At 46.1% G+C, this 15,517-nt stretch overlaps 1 protein-coding gene across 3 annotated transcripts in view; it reads right to left on the bottom strand.

The window, feature by feature from the left end:
* The window catches only part of TASL (TLR adaptor interacting with endolysosomal SLC15A4), a 197,857-nt gene that overhangs the window by 88,189 nt on the left and 94,151 nt on the right, over positions 1-15,517 (bottom strand). The gene's annotated exons all lie outside the window — the stretch shown is intronic.

Below are 15,517 nucleotides of genomic sequence, written 5' to 3' on the forward strand. Positions count from 1 at the left end.
GAAAAAAGACAAGATGGCGCAGACAATGTTTTTCAACACTTCCTGATTTCCTTCGAATCGAACGTTAACAGACGTTGGGGCATATTACCAAAGTTAAGCGATATTTATCCCTAACGATGGATTGCAAAGATTTTTTTACCGTCAGAAATTATCGCAGATAAACCTTGCTATTATCAAGGTTTATCGCAAATACGATAAAAAACGACCGCAATGCATTAATATCACTGAAAACTCAGCGATATTCATGCATTACCGAGCTAATGCTCTTAGCCATGTTATCCACCTCCCATTGGATAACATGGCTAAGAACTGCTCAGGGCAGCTGTTACTTTTTGGAGATATTCGCGCTTATCTCGAATATTTCCAAAAGTTGATAATAGGAGATAGCGATGTTAGCGACTGTTTCCAGTCGCTAACATCTTGGCATGCCCACTTTGCATGTCATTAGTGATAAATATCACTCACATGCAAAGTGGGGCCCAAGATGGTCGCTATCTCCTACTAGCCGTCGCTAACTGGTGTTAGCAACAGCTAGGTAATACAGATATAATTTTATCTCCGCGAAGCGGAGCGCTGTTACAGATATCTATCTTGTTTTTGAACGTTAATTTCTCAAAATGCACTGAAGCACATATATTGAGACCTAGCAAAGGCACATCGGGCTACCAGTCCCTAATATTTTACCAAGTTTCGTGCAAATCCATTCAGCCGTTCGATTATTATTATTATTTATTTTTTTTGCCCCGCGGGGCCCTTTTAAAACCTCCACATCAAACCTAGGGGGTCAGCGAGGATCTACTATGCCCCCTTATGGTCATTTGCCCCTTCGCTTTGGCCTCCTCTTGTCTCTCGATCCTACCGAGAGACAAGATGGCGGCCGCTACGGACTGTTTGGAATGTTTACAGACACCGGAGAGCCAATCAGCTTCGCTTCGCAAAGCTCCGTAACGCGAAAAGTACGCGAAGCGGTGCGCTGTTACAGATATATATCTTTTTTTGAACGTTAATTTCTCAAAATCCACTGAAGCACATATATTGAGACCTAGCAAAGGCACATCGGGCTACCAGTCCCTACAATTTTGCCAAGTTTCGTGCAAATCCATTCAGCCGTTCGATTATTATTATTATTTATTTTTTTTGCCCCGCGGGGCCCTTTTAAAACCTCCACATCACACCTAGGGGGTCAGCGAGGATCTACTATTCCCCCTTATGGTCATTTGCCCCTTCGCTTTGGCCTCCTCTTGTCTCTCGATCCTACCGAGAGACCCATATATTCCTGACAAAACTAGAGATTTGGAGGGATATATTAGAAACATTACTAAATTACATGATGATTTGGTAAAACTGAAGGTTGATGGTGCTTGAGAGAAACTGAGTAAGGGTGCTCTTCTATGGGTAATTGTTTTTCAAACTTGACTAATAGCTTGTTTGGGAATATACTAACACCATTAGTTGCTGGTGCTACTGGCATACCAATGGTATATTTGCTTTATAAATGTTGCAAGAAGAAAACAAAAGATGCAAAACAGAGGACGAGAAATGGAAAAGAGAAGAAATAGAATTGAAAGATGGAAAGGTTACCTATTATAGTATGATGAAAGATTTAGAGGGTGTTAGAATTAAACAGATGTGAAAAATGGGTACTGCATACTGAAATTGTTATCAGATGATAATCTGATAAGGGTTGTTGTGATGATTTGGAGTACCATCAGATGGGGGATTGATGAAGCACGATTTCTGAATATAAAATCTGCTTGATGAATTTCCCTCATTTGCATGTATTTTTAATGACATACGCAAAACTACAAATATAACACGAGAGTGTGCACAACAACATGAGGAATGTGCACAAGCCACAATAGTTGATCTTTTCAGATGAAATAATGTGAATTTTGCTAACTGAGTTTTATTCTGTCTTCCTAACTGCAGAAAATAAACGAAAAAGATTCTGCGTTTAATTCTTCGTGAAAGTAGTGTGGGGTTTTCAGAAATAATTCCCTCTTTTAGTAGAATAAATGTAGGTCTCAGCAAATGTTTGTTAGGGGATGTGCTGCTGTGCTCCTGTGCTATCCTCCCTTGACGACAATGTAACTAATAATTCCTTAGAACAAAGAAGTTGAATAGTGCTTTTCCTGTCAAGGCGAGGATTGTATGTAACTACTGCTAGATTCATTATACAAATGTATCTAGGTTCTTCCTTCTTCTTCTCTTGGAAGTGGTACAACTTTAGAAAAAGAGTGTTTAGAAAAACTGCTTAGGTCATAGTCAGAGGAAAGTCACACCATCATGTTTAGCCAATGAAAATGTTTGTAGAGAATAAAGAAACTAACATTTTAGCTAAGAAAAGGAAGTAGCTTACTGTAAAGATTCCTGTGGAAAAATGCTCCTCGGCTTGTTCACAAGATTCGTGGCCTGTCCTGTGTTCGTGGTATGCTGCATGCCATGCTGATTCCTGATTCTCTGGCTGGCAGATCCTACAGCTCCTAAGAGACTTCTCAGAGATTTTGCACATCACCCGCTGATGGTAATGCCCTTGCTATACAGTAACGACCGCTGAGTTATCCTTTCGAACTATTTGCATGTTGTGCATTAGCATTTCATCTGAAACCGAGCTATTGTTTCACTGATGTTTACCTTCTTCTCTCACTCTTCCATACCTGATTTTCTGATGTTTATTGAATGATCTGTGATGATTATTGTGAACCTATTCTGTATTCTATGAACCAAATTATGACTTTCGAAATATATTGTGTTTGTGTTTGACCATCCCTATCATGAAATAATAAGAAACTAATAGTAAGACTAGAGTATGTCTTTAGTCCAGAGATATTGTGTTATTTGGATGTGTTTATAATGACAAATGTTTAACGTATTTCTTCATTGTAGGTCCTCATGAAGAAATAGCATCTGTCTTTTATTGCTTAGTCCCTTTTAGCTCTATCAAAGATTCTTTTTAGGACCTTTGATATTGCTAATTATGAGACAAATGACTTATGGGCCCGTCATTAGAGTTACGCTTCTGATTATGATATAATGGTTGGTGTTGCTAGATAGCTAACAGAAAAATCCCCCAGCGCTACAGCTGCATCAGTACTAAGGTACCCAGTGCATAGGTACCACAGAGGTCCCCCACTAGCTAAAGCATACATTATGCCACCCATGAGAGACCATTCAAAATGGAACTTCAGGCCTGCCATTGCAGCCTGGGTATGCTGGTGCTAACATCACTTACTAAAGAAATAGGTTTCCTATATAAAGGGTCAGTGCATTTAAGAACCTATAAGTCAACCCTGTATCAGGCCTTTGTAATCCTGAAGGCAGTGTGCTTTGTTCTAAGTGTGAGGGTACCCCTGCATGACCAGGATACCCCTACAGCCTCTGGAGTACATTCTCCCAGCTTGTAAGTGAAGCAGCCATATAATATATAGGGAGGCAACGAGTAATTAGGTGATGAACATCTCGAAATTGGCTGCAACGTATCCTATCATGTTTGGTATCAAACATGTTGGAATCATACCCCCACACCATAAACAGTGTGGGGAATGATTTCAAGCACTGGAACAGCCCTCTGTTAGGCTCTAAGTGTTCCCTGTACTAGCCGTCTAGACCCAGACAGCACAAAATGGTTGTTGCCGACCAGAGGCACAATTCTACCCTACTGCTGCCCAACCAAGATCGAGCAGGGGAAGGCAGAACAATAGGCATCCTGTCACAGGGAGGTGTGACCACCTCCCAGACATGTTTTAGAGTATTGTGGAAGGGTGGGTAAGCTTGCCAGTGCCACTCAGTCTGCATGAGGGGCACATTTGGTGTCCCCATGCATAGTCCAGTTCAAATTAGTTCTGGGAGTCATTGGCTCTCACACCTGGCACTAAACTGGAGAAAGGACATGGGAGTAAACTCTCCAATGTCCAGAACCACCCCAGGGAGGGTCCCCTGATACATCTCAACCATTTCCTTAGGGTACTTAAGGGCTTACCTGTGAGTGGGTCCCTAGATTCATCTTGGGACAAGATTCAGATCAGACACCGCTTCTTCTACAGTCTGGGCACTCTGGACTTTATTTGGGCTTGACTTCATCTCCCTTTTAGTCTGTTGCACTGTCTGTGCCTGTGCACCATACAGGAACCTTCTAAGGCCTGTGGGCATTAAAGACACCTAATGGAATGTCCCTTGAAATGAAGTAGTCACTTCCCAGTATATGCAGGCACCGCAACTAAGTCGACCGGTCTGCTGACCCTTAGCTCCTCTGGACTCCAAAAGGTTCTGCAACACAGGTGGTAATTCTCCACTGCTCTGGAGGCCTGCCCTGCACTCTAACCAAGTATGAGGCCAATATCTCTCATTGGGGCTGCATTAACCAAACCTCTGTGCACCACGTCAACTTGCAGTTGCAAAGGCTTGTAGGCTTCCTTCTAAGAAGTTCTTCGGTCTCCAAGTGACCTCGACCTCATGCATCTCCAGTGACCAGAATCTTCAGCACACTGCATAATTTTGTATTGTGGCCTGCCTCTTTTGGTGAGCTGCTTGAGGTCCTCTTGCAACTCTCGTGCCACTGGTCTTTGGATCCATTTGAGGGTCACCTTTGTTTCTATTAGGCTCCCGTGATTTCCCGGGGCCTGCCTTATCTTACCCACTTGTGGTAAGTCCCCTGGACATTGCTGGTCCCAACATTGCACCTGCTTTGACTTCTGCGTGCATTGCATTTGCCAAGGCTTGTTGGTACTCCTGCCAGACACCGAACTGAGTCATGGTTCTTATACCACTTTCCTAGTATATGGTTTGGTCCCCGCTGGGGCCCACTGAGTATTCTGTGCTATTTACTGTATATGTATGCAAAATATTATGTGCATTGTATTTATCTCTGGGTAGGAGATATCTAAATGTGTTCAAGAGTATTATATAATAAATACATATTTTTATAAATACCTTGTGTGCTTCTTTTTCACTCAATCTATACTATAAGATTGCATTCTGGTAAAACAAGCTGCTTTACACTCCTTCTGGACTAAGCCTGAAGCTGCTCTCCAGAGCTACCACTTAGAGAGCTTTCTAAGGATATCTAAGACCTCTTAAATCACCATAAGGGTTGTCTGGACTGGGGCAGGGTCCCCACTTACATAAGTGGACATCATATACCAGGCCAGCTTCTCACATTAGTGAGCGTTGGTTGGGATTCAAGCCTGCATTGTTTTGCCAGAAAATCTTTGTGTTGATTAATTATAAAACCATCACTAATACTAGGCACATATAATGCAAGCTTAGAATAGTACGTTCTACTGAACTTAGGATTGGGTAACTCAAGGGTCTATCACCCCCTTTCTCCAACTTCAGAGAGTTAATTCTTACTAGGTTAGGTAGGTGCAACACCACACCTCACTTAGTATGTCTTCTAAAGGAGATGCCAGTGGCTCTCTGCCTACTAGATACAGGGAGCTGTCATTCCAAGAACTGAAAGCCCTCTGTGCCTCTAGAAAGCTGAAGGCAGGGAAAAGTACCAACACTCAATGTGGTGTTACTGTTAGATGACCTAAGGAAATCCAGTGGGTCAGGTGAACAGGAACGCGTGGGTGGACAGGGGACTGAAGCTAGGCCAGGACTGGAACCCCCTTTGATCTTGAATTTAAACCTGACCAGGTGGTGCCTGAGGACTCCAACCTGGACAACTCAGATCTCCCAAAGGATACTGCAGGTGGCCAAGAGGATGCCCCCTTTGTTTCTCCTGGGAAAGTGTAAAATAAACCAAGGAGGTCAGATCCTCCTCTGCAGAATCCAATGCATCAGGACAATCAGTAGGGAACTCCATTTCTAGTAAGAGGAAGAACTCTTTGGATAGAGAATACCAAATGCTTGATTCTGAGAAAGCTAGGCTTGAGCTCAGGCAAGAACAGTTGGCCCTTGACAAAGAGTCCCTAGAAGTCTAGGGGGCTTGGAAGCAATTGGGACTGGAGTCCCCTACTGGCAGCAACAATGTCCCTGGAGTAAGAGAAACTTCTCATGACCATAGGAACCTGAGAACGATAGTCCCTCCATACCATGTTGAGGAAGACATCCATAAATGGATAACTACTTTAAAAAGGGCCTCTAGAGTTCAGAAGGTCCCGCAAGAGCAGTGGACAGCTATCTTGTGGCTCTCCTTTGCTGATGAAGGTAGAGATAAGCTCCTCACTGTTAGAAAAGAGGATGCTGATAATTACTCACCGTCATTGACGGGTTTGGCTTAACCACTGAATAATTCAGGATTAAGTTCAGAGACACACAGAAAGCACAGACACAGGTCTGGGTAGAGTTTGTGAATAGTGCCATTAAGGCTGTGGAGGCTGTCTACATGGCAGCAAAGTGCAGGACTACCAAGGATTGTACAATTTGATTATGAGAGAGCAGAGCTTAGTAATTGTCCAAAAAAGTTTTTGCATCAGTACCTGGTGGACTCTGATCTGACCTCTCCCCAAGAATTGGGAAAGAAGGCAGACACGTAGGTTTGCACCGGGTGAAGCAGAAAAGCCAGGGTTATGGTGGTGACCAGAAGAAGCAACATTCTTCTAAAACTCAAGATACAGCCGGGAACAAGGGCAAGGATAAGAAACAGTTTTCTCAAAGGCCCACAAAAACCTGCAACTGGGGGGAGTCACAACCATCCAAGAAAGGCAATAAGAAACCTTGGTGCTATGTCTGTAAGGTAAAGACCCATTGGACAAAGGATGCTGATTGTCCAAAAGTCAAGGAGACTTCTCCTACCAACACTGCCCCTAAGGCAACTGCTCCCCCTAGCACAAGTGGTGGCACAGGAAACAAATGATAAGTGGGGTTAACCTTTGGTTCTGACTTAGTCAGGACTCCAGCTCAGGTTGTTTTGGTCTGTGGTGGTGGCATAGATCTTGACACCTTAATGGACAATCCTACTAACTTGGGCAAGTAGGGGGTGTGACTAAGCCGCAGACCAAGATTGCTGTGAGGCATTGAAGCGCCACCAGCCATCCCAGCACAGCAGCCATTATCCCCCATGTACGCAACAGTAACCTGCACGTCCTCGATGCCGCCAAACCCCTGAGGTGCTGCTGAGCCTGGCACTGGGTCAGCAGCCGCATACTCTTTTATTAGCCAAGACTCCAGAACGAGTGGGCCCGGTTGACGATACCCGGTGGTCCAATGGGGACATCCCAGCGGAGAGTGTATCATGCGCGGGGGCTTTGGTCATGTATGGCACCATCGCCGGCTGAGCTTTGGTGCGGCTGAGACACGGCCCTGCCTCCCCCCGCCGAGCAGACAGCAAATCCCTCCATACTCTCGTAGGCCCCGCTGGGACAGGGCCCGCAGGCGTGCCCGGGTGAGGACAGCTCAATCATTGGAAGTTGGCCAGGGGGTTAAGAGGGGAAACAGCGCTTTGAACCCCGTGCCTGACTGCAGCCCGGTGCACAGACTGAGCGGCGCTGCTGTATCGGCAAGTCTAGTGCTTCATCCAACCTCCATAGTCACTGCTGACTACACATCAAATTTCCACACTGCAGTGAATGCCTCTGGAGCCCCTCCAAGATGACTTGACCTGTGCCATAACACCGGGGGTCCCGCAAAACATCGTGCTCAGCGCTTGATGTGCATGATCGGCGGCCCTGATGGGAGATTAATAGACGCAACAGGCTGTCTCTGGTGTCCATCCCTCCTCTGCGCACCTGGGCTTTAGACATGAGCGCACTCGCCACAAGGGCCACACCGCAATATTCCTTCAACTGCCAGGAGGATACGTGTACTGCCTTTGTTTGTTCACGGAGCAGAGTCTCCTGCTTCCCATCCTTTGTGGCCTGGGTGTCCCCCACAAATCGCGACACGACTTGCTGGGCCTTCATCGGGCAGTGCGTATTAAGGGCCCCCGATGATGCTCCTCCTTCATCATCACGCCTCTGCATGGGCCGCAAAGACCCCAAACAAAGGACACTTCCCTGTGAAAAGCTCGTTGACATGGCCCCCGAGAGTAGCTCTACCATGGCGGGAGGCAGGCAAGGTACAGAATGGCCAGAAGACTCCTCGACCCAAACCAAAAGGTTGCTACAGGAGATGAAAGCAGGCTTTCGTGCATTAGATGGTCGATTTGACGTCCTTGACAAAAGTCTGGCAGACATTGGTGCTAAAATTCAAGTTCACGATTGATGCCTGGATGTTGCAGAGGCCCGCATATCAGACATCGAAGATGGAACTGCCCAATCATTCAAAAGGCTGGAGCATGTGGAACGTATTCTGAAAGACGTGGCCATTTAAAACGAGGACCTTGAAGTGCACAGTAGGAGCAGCAACCTTAGCATTTTGGGAGTTCCGGAATCCACTGCCACTGGCCGTCTGGACACCTTCGTAGAATCTTTATTGGAGGACAAGTTCAGAAGAGACTCCTTCACACCAGGCTTTGTGATAGAACGCGCCCATCGCTCGTTGTGGCCAAGGCCCAATCCGGGATGCCCTCCAAGGCCCATCATTGAACGAGTCATGAATTATCGGGACCGTGACACCGCTCTGCGCCTTGCAAGGGAGCGAGGTGACACCGTTTGTTAGGGATCCAAGATATTGCTATATCCTGACTTCACTATCATGGTGCAGGAGGCCTGCCACAAGTACACTGGAGTTAAATCCACCCTCAAGAACCTTGGTTTAAAATACCGCATGTTATAGAATGAGAGTGGATATAAATGGTAAGGCCCGCATATTCAACAGTCCAACTGAAGTTCAGGAATTTTGCCACACATACCGACCGAACAATCAGAAGGTTGCAGATGGTGTTTGTCCATTCCCGCCACATAGTGGATCCAATGCCAGCATTGAACTCTTCTCAGGAACTGGGTCTGGCTGATAACATCAAACATTTCTCTTTTCATCGCTATATCAGTGTTTTGGGATAATGATTTTCATTCTTGCAAAATGTTTCAGGTAGCTGGGTAACTTTTGTGGTGTTGCCACCCCCCCTTTTGGTGTACACCTTGGTTTAGTTTTACGTTTTATGGATGTACCTCTTCTGGGTTTTCTTCACTCTGTTGTTAAGTCGATTGGTATTTTGTATATCGCTACCAGTTTTGGGTAGGCATTGCTTTTTTGGTAGTGAAGTTGGGTGGGGGATAGGGGGGACAATTGCTCCTGCATAAATATTGTTGGATTTTCATGAGACTGTTCACTGTCACAGACACTATGTACTTGAGATCAACCTTTTTTCATGCATACCATAACTTCACGGATGGCCCATTTAGGTAATGTGGAGGGTTCCTCTGGCCTATCCGTAATGTCCTAAAACGTTCGGGCCTTAGTGATAACCGCAAGAGATGGTATGTCTTAGAGTACTTACTCCGACACTAAATTGATATTGCTTTCCTATAGGAGGCACATCTGCCCAGATCCGATTCCACGCGCTTTGCTTCCATTTGGGATACACATAGGTATTGTGCCAATTATAGGAGGACCTGGCTTGGCAGTACAGGCTGGACTGTTCCCATGAGGCACAGGATCAAGACTGATTTGCATATAGCCAGGACTGAACTGGGGTGGCATGGTGAGCAAAAGAATGATCGGTTTAACCCAAATCTCTTGACTGGCTGTGAATGTTTTGATTTGTTCTGCATTCCATCCATCTATTGTGTGTCTTTTGCTTTCTCGCCCTAAGTGTGCCAGGTATACCCAGACGTGGGTCCTGGGCTCACTGTGCCACTGGAATCAAGCTATCCTGGCTGAAGAGGGGTGAACCCCCGAAACCGGTCCTAGGATGCTTGTTTACGATCCAGGGAGCTCCTGGCTTGGCAGTTCGGGCTGGACTGTTACCATGAGGCACAGGGTCAAGACTGATTTGCACATGGCCAGGTCTGAACTGGAGTGGCATGGTGAGCAAATGAATGATGGATTTAACCCAGATCTCTTGACTGGGAGTGAATGTTTTGATTTGTTCTGCATTCCGTCCATCTATTGTGTATCTTTTAATTATAGCAACCATGCCAGAGGCACAGCTATTCTTATACACAAACAACTTCCCTTTAGTCCCAGTTCGATAGTGATTGACAGAGAGGGAAGATACACCATTGTAGTGGGGTCACTGACGGGACACAAGCTGGCTCTTGTGTGCGTCTACGTCCCGAAAACGGATTCCCCGGAGTTTTTAAAATTCTCTATACACTCAGCTCACAAAATTGGGCCCCATATTTCTCTTGACCCAGCACTAGATAGCACCTCCAGTTCCTCAGATTCCAAACCCTGTGCCCGTCGGGCACTGTTAGATCTCTGCAAACAACTTTCCTTGATAGACATCAGGCGCTCGCGCAACCCACCCACACTGAAGACATGCACTATGCTGGCCAATACAACACCTGGACTAGGATCGACTATTGGCTGATTTCTCCTGGCCTTTCCTGTTGCTTTCACTCTCTCACGACTCTTCCGAGAACATACTCTGACCACTCTCCCATTCTGCTTCACCTCAGGGTCCCCCTACCGGCAGGGTTTGAGCGTCAGTGGCGTTTCGCCAGCTGCGCACTTCTAGATGACCTTTTTTACAATGAAATACGAGAAGCAATTGAGGAATATTTCTCCATCAACACCGGGTCGGTGGACACCTGGGCGGTCCTGTAGGAGGGGTTCAAGGTGTACATTAGGGGTGTTTGCATTGCCAAACATGCCGGAGCGCTCAAGGACCTGCGCAACATGCTATCCCGCGTAGAACGTGACCTAAGGATCTGGACATCGTCATCGGATGCTCCCTAGATCCAAATGCAGAGGGGCGACATCTCGCCGACTACAGGGAAGCAGAGGATCGTGAAATTCTTTTTCTGGGTAAATACCAAACCGCTAGGCAGTATGGTGAAGGGAAAAGGCCAGGATTTATGCGAACCCAGATGCTTGGGCCTCCGTACAGTAGGGCCTCCATCACAAACTATGCTCTCCCACTGACCAAGTACTCACCTCTACCTCGGACTTTCGGGATGAATTTCTTGACTACTTTAAAGCCCTCTACACTTCTAAAGTAGGGAGTGATCCCGCAGCCCAAGATGCCTATTTATCTGAAATTGCGTTAGTATATCTTGAGAAATACAAGCAAAATTTACTGGCAGAACCAATTTCCGAAGCTGACGTACTTGAGACCATTGAATCCCTTTGATCCTCCTCTGCCCCTGGGTTGGACGGCTTCACTGGAGACTTCTACAAGACATATAAAGGTCTTTTGGTGCCGAAACTCATTGAGTTATACGTGGAGGCCCTGGAGAAGCAGATCGTTCCTCCTACCCTGCACGAGGATGTCATTATTCTTCTCCCCAAACCAGGCAAGGATCCACACCTATGCGGGTCATATTGACCCCTATCATTATTAAATCGTGATTATAAAATCCTTGCCAATGTTATTGCCATGCGCCTCTCTCAATTGATGGAATTAATTATCTCCCCCGCTCAATCCAGTTTTGTCCCCCGCAGAGCTACATTGCTCAATCTTCGGACTCTCTTCTCAGTTCTCCATAGCATCAATCCAGATACACCTGCCGCTGGCAATCTACTAGACAAGGAAAAGGCATTTTAGTCATTAGAGTGGCCCTTTTTGTGTCCATCATGCACCGCATGGGAATGCCGTGGGCTTCAGTGCTACTACTACATTGCTCTACTGCTGCCCTATAGCACGACTGTGACTGAATGGCACACTCTCCCGAACCTTTTCATTATCACAAGGAACACAACAGGGCTGCCCGCTATCACCTCTGTTATTCATCCAGGCCATGGATCCCTTAATTCATCATTTTCAAGAAAATCACTTGCAGCGAGGATTCCAATTCAACACAGGTTCTCTTTTAGTTTCACTTTATGGTGATGACACAGCCCTTTACGTGAGGGAGCCACAGGTCAATATGGATCCTTTCATAAGAGAAATAGTCAGATTTGGTAACTACTCAGGTCTCTGCATTAACTGGCACAAATCAGTGATTTTCCCCTTGACTTCCAGCATCAAACCGTGGGAGCGTGCATTCCCTCTGGAGTGGTGCACAGATACCATTAAATATTTAGGCATTCACATCCATCTGGACACAGTTTTGATTGTATGCCTTAATTACGGGTGAGCAATTAGCGCCCTAAAAACACAAATAGAGAGGTGGATGCGGTTGCCATTGTCCATCGCTGGCAGAGTTACGATCCTTAAAATGGTGGTCCTACCAAAGTTTTTATATCTTTTTAACAACATCCCGATACCTCTCTCTTATAATTTCTTCCTGATGCTCAGATCCCTTCTTATTAGATTAGTATGGGGGTGCAAACAGGCTCATGTTCGATGGCAGGTACTTACTCTCCCCTACGAGAGAGGGGGATATGGAGTCCCGGATCTACACTTATAGTATCTTGTTGCCCAATGCAGTTATGCCTACGCTTGGTATCACCCCGATGTCAAGATCCCGTTCCTCCACCCGAAATCTGACTTCGTACTCCCTGAGAAATTATCCACGGTGCTGCCCAGGGGCATTCCCAGAGACCCAAATGACATTCAGACTGTGTCCACCACCAGCTGGGCCTGGGAGAAGCTGAGACGAAAACCGGCACAGTCACGCTGTATTCCACTTCCCATCCTCTCCCCAATGACCGGTGGCTTCCTATCACTGGGGAAAGGATTGTACAGTGTACATTAACTAAATTTGATATTACAAAACTGGGAGATCTCTATCCCGATGGCCAGGCCTTCTCTGTAAAGGATGACAGCTACTTCCCTGATGCCATGTTTATGGATAACTTTGTGCTGAATCGGATACGTTTGGCTCTGCGCACCGCGCTGCCTGATTTTCCAATCAAACCCAAATCTTTTGCTCCTTTGTCCCCGATCATAGAAAGCGAACAAGGAGTACACCGCATTTCTAAAATATAAAGATTGCTTAGGTATCATCCCGGTAACTGACGACAGGCTCCGTAGGGACTGGGAAGGCGATCTCGGTCGTCCAATTACCGATGATCAATGGACTAAATGTTGTGAGGTCACAAAAGATATCTCCCTAAACAGCAGACACAAACTACTACTTTTTAAATTCTTGTGCAGAATATATGTCACCCTGCCAAATCCCATAGGCTAGATCATTCCAGACCCCACAACTGTCGCAAATGTGCGGCCCCCCACGCCGATTTTGCACACCTTGCATGGACTTGCCCACTCCTACAGCCATATTGGGAAGCAATACACAAGACCCTGGGCAAAATGATCAATCTTTCCCTGGATCCCATCCCAGAGCTGTCACTGCTAGGATATGTGGTCAACTTTCCCAAAAAGGTGCGGAAGTTTGCAGCCATTAGTCTGTTATTAGCCAAAAGAGAGATTGTATTTCATTGGGGCCGCAGGTCAGTCCCTACATTACAGAGCTGGATGTATAGTTTAGCATCATGCAACATGAATAGCGAGATATATTCCGTCACTTCACCTTCCACTTCTCGCTCCAGGGACATCTGAGGTCCATTCAGGGCATATATCAAGTCATTAACAAAATAGGATCTACGTTGTTACTCTCATGAAGGGAGTAGTAGGGTGGGGTGGTTATAGTAGTAGGATCTCACTCTCCCTATACAGGGTGGTAGTTGGGATCCTTTGGTTGGACCATAATGTCCTCACACACCCTTTCAGGTGTCATGCTTCATCATCTGGGCTGCTCCACGTTGGGGCGGCGGTGCAATCCCCAACGGGCTCCCTAAAAGGGGCTCTTTGTCGGAGATCTTTTGTCCAACTGCCGTGTGATGAGTGCGGGTGTGTGGGCTCAGACGTGTAGATGCTAAGTGGAGGTTAAAATAGGGCTGGGAATAGCTGAACATACAATTTTACTCTGGTTGTCTCCTGTCCTAGTTAAAAGAAGTGAAACAAGGCATAACCATAAGCCTAAATGCGGGTCAGTGCGCTCTTGTTATCGTGTAGTGGTCAACATGTTTCTCGCCTAGGGTCTAGTCACCATGCGATTCTTCAGGACCTATGAGTGCAGCTATCTACAAAAAGTGAGCAAAAAAGAAATCAAAAGTGAAATAAAAATGGATATCAGTTTTACAGGGATGGCAATATTACCCTGTGTCTTCTTCTACCTGCCTGGATCTACCCACTCTTTGTGGTCCCCAGGCTTCAACAGCGCCCGGTAGAAACCTGACACAAGGCTCTGCTCATGTGTAGTGTGGTCAAGTCATCCTTAGATCTACCCTCGTACACCGGGCCCACAGACAACCCACTACTACACAATTGGAACTAAGCATATTCCCGACTGGGATGGGATGATCAGACCATTCCTTTTCAACTTAATTGATCCATGATGCAACGCATGTTTTAGTAATGATGATTTATCAGCACAGTTTCTGCTCTTATGTCTCTGAAACACCAGGAGTGGTGGCCAACAGTTGGGCAGATGGTGGGATCTCCTGCATTTTGGCGTTGAATGTGATTATGGGTCATTGCTCTTCACTATCAGATGGGACCCTTGGATATCTATATGCATGACATACTTGTACTTCATTGAACACTTGTTTCGCAATGTGTAATTTGTGACAGTGGATGATTAGGTTCCTATTGTTTCTTTGTGAAAATTCATAAATAAAGTAAAACAAAAAATGGGCAAGTACAGGCAATAGCCTTTAATAAATGGAAAATAGGCCATAGCCTATGCGGACACAGGTGCCAGTCTCACTATGTTGACAGAGAATATTATGTCTCCTGACCCGATCAGACTTGGACAAATGTACCAAGTGACCAATGATAGCAATATCAGGACTGACCATTCCTTAACAGTTGTGAATCTCAGCTGGGGAGGAGTAACTGGACCTAAGAAGGTTGTGATATCTTCAGACATACCTATAGATTGTTTGTTGGGCAATGATTTGGAAACATTAGCCTGGGCTGATGAGGGGTTCAGGGCTCATGCAGAAATTGTGGGCATATCTGCAAGTGTGTTTGATATGACAAGGGCTCAGGACAAACAGCTTATCACTGAACAGGTCCTGGATCCTAGAACAATGGACCAGGTCCCTTCCAAGAGAAGGAGCAGGAAAGGCATAGCTTTGCCCTCCTCACAGACTCAGAGTGAGGATCAGTCTCTTGAGGGAGATGATCTTAGCCACTGTTGAAGGTACTGCCTCAGAGGAGCTTAGGCCTGATCAGGCTGTATTTTTGGTGGCAGGGGGACCTTCCAGAGCAGATCTGAGTTTGGAGAAGCAGACCTGCCCCTCTCTTGAACCCCTCCGACAGCAAGCGGCTGCTGAGGCTACAGGGAATATCAGTGGGTCCCATAAAATCTACTGGGAGGAAGGACTTCTTTACTCAGATCGTAGAGACCCCAAGCATGGTGCCACCAGGAGGTTTGTTATATCCCAGAGGTTTAGAGGTTTCATATTCACCCTTGCACATGATATTCTTCTGGCAGGACACTTAGGGCAAAGCAAGACTTGGAACAGACTTGTCCCTCACTTACACTGGCCCCATATATCTGAAGATACTAAGGAGTTGTGTTGTTTCTTTGCCACTTGCCAAGCCAGTGGTAAGTCAGAAAGGCCCCCATAATTCTAC

Source organism: Lissotriton helveticus, chromosome 8, assembly GCF_964261635.1.
Source record: "Lissotriton helveticus chromosome 8, aLisHel1.1, whole genome shotgun sequence".
Lineage (NCBI taxonomy): Eukaryota > Metazoa > Chordata > Amphibia > Caudata > Salamandridae > Lissotriton > Lissotriton helveticus.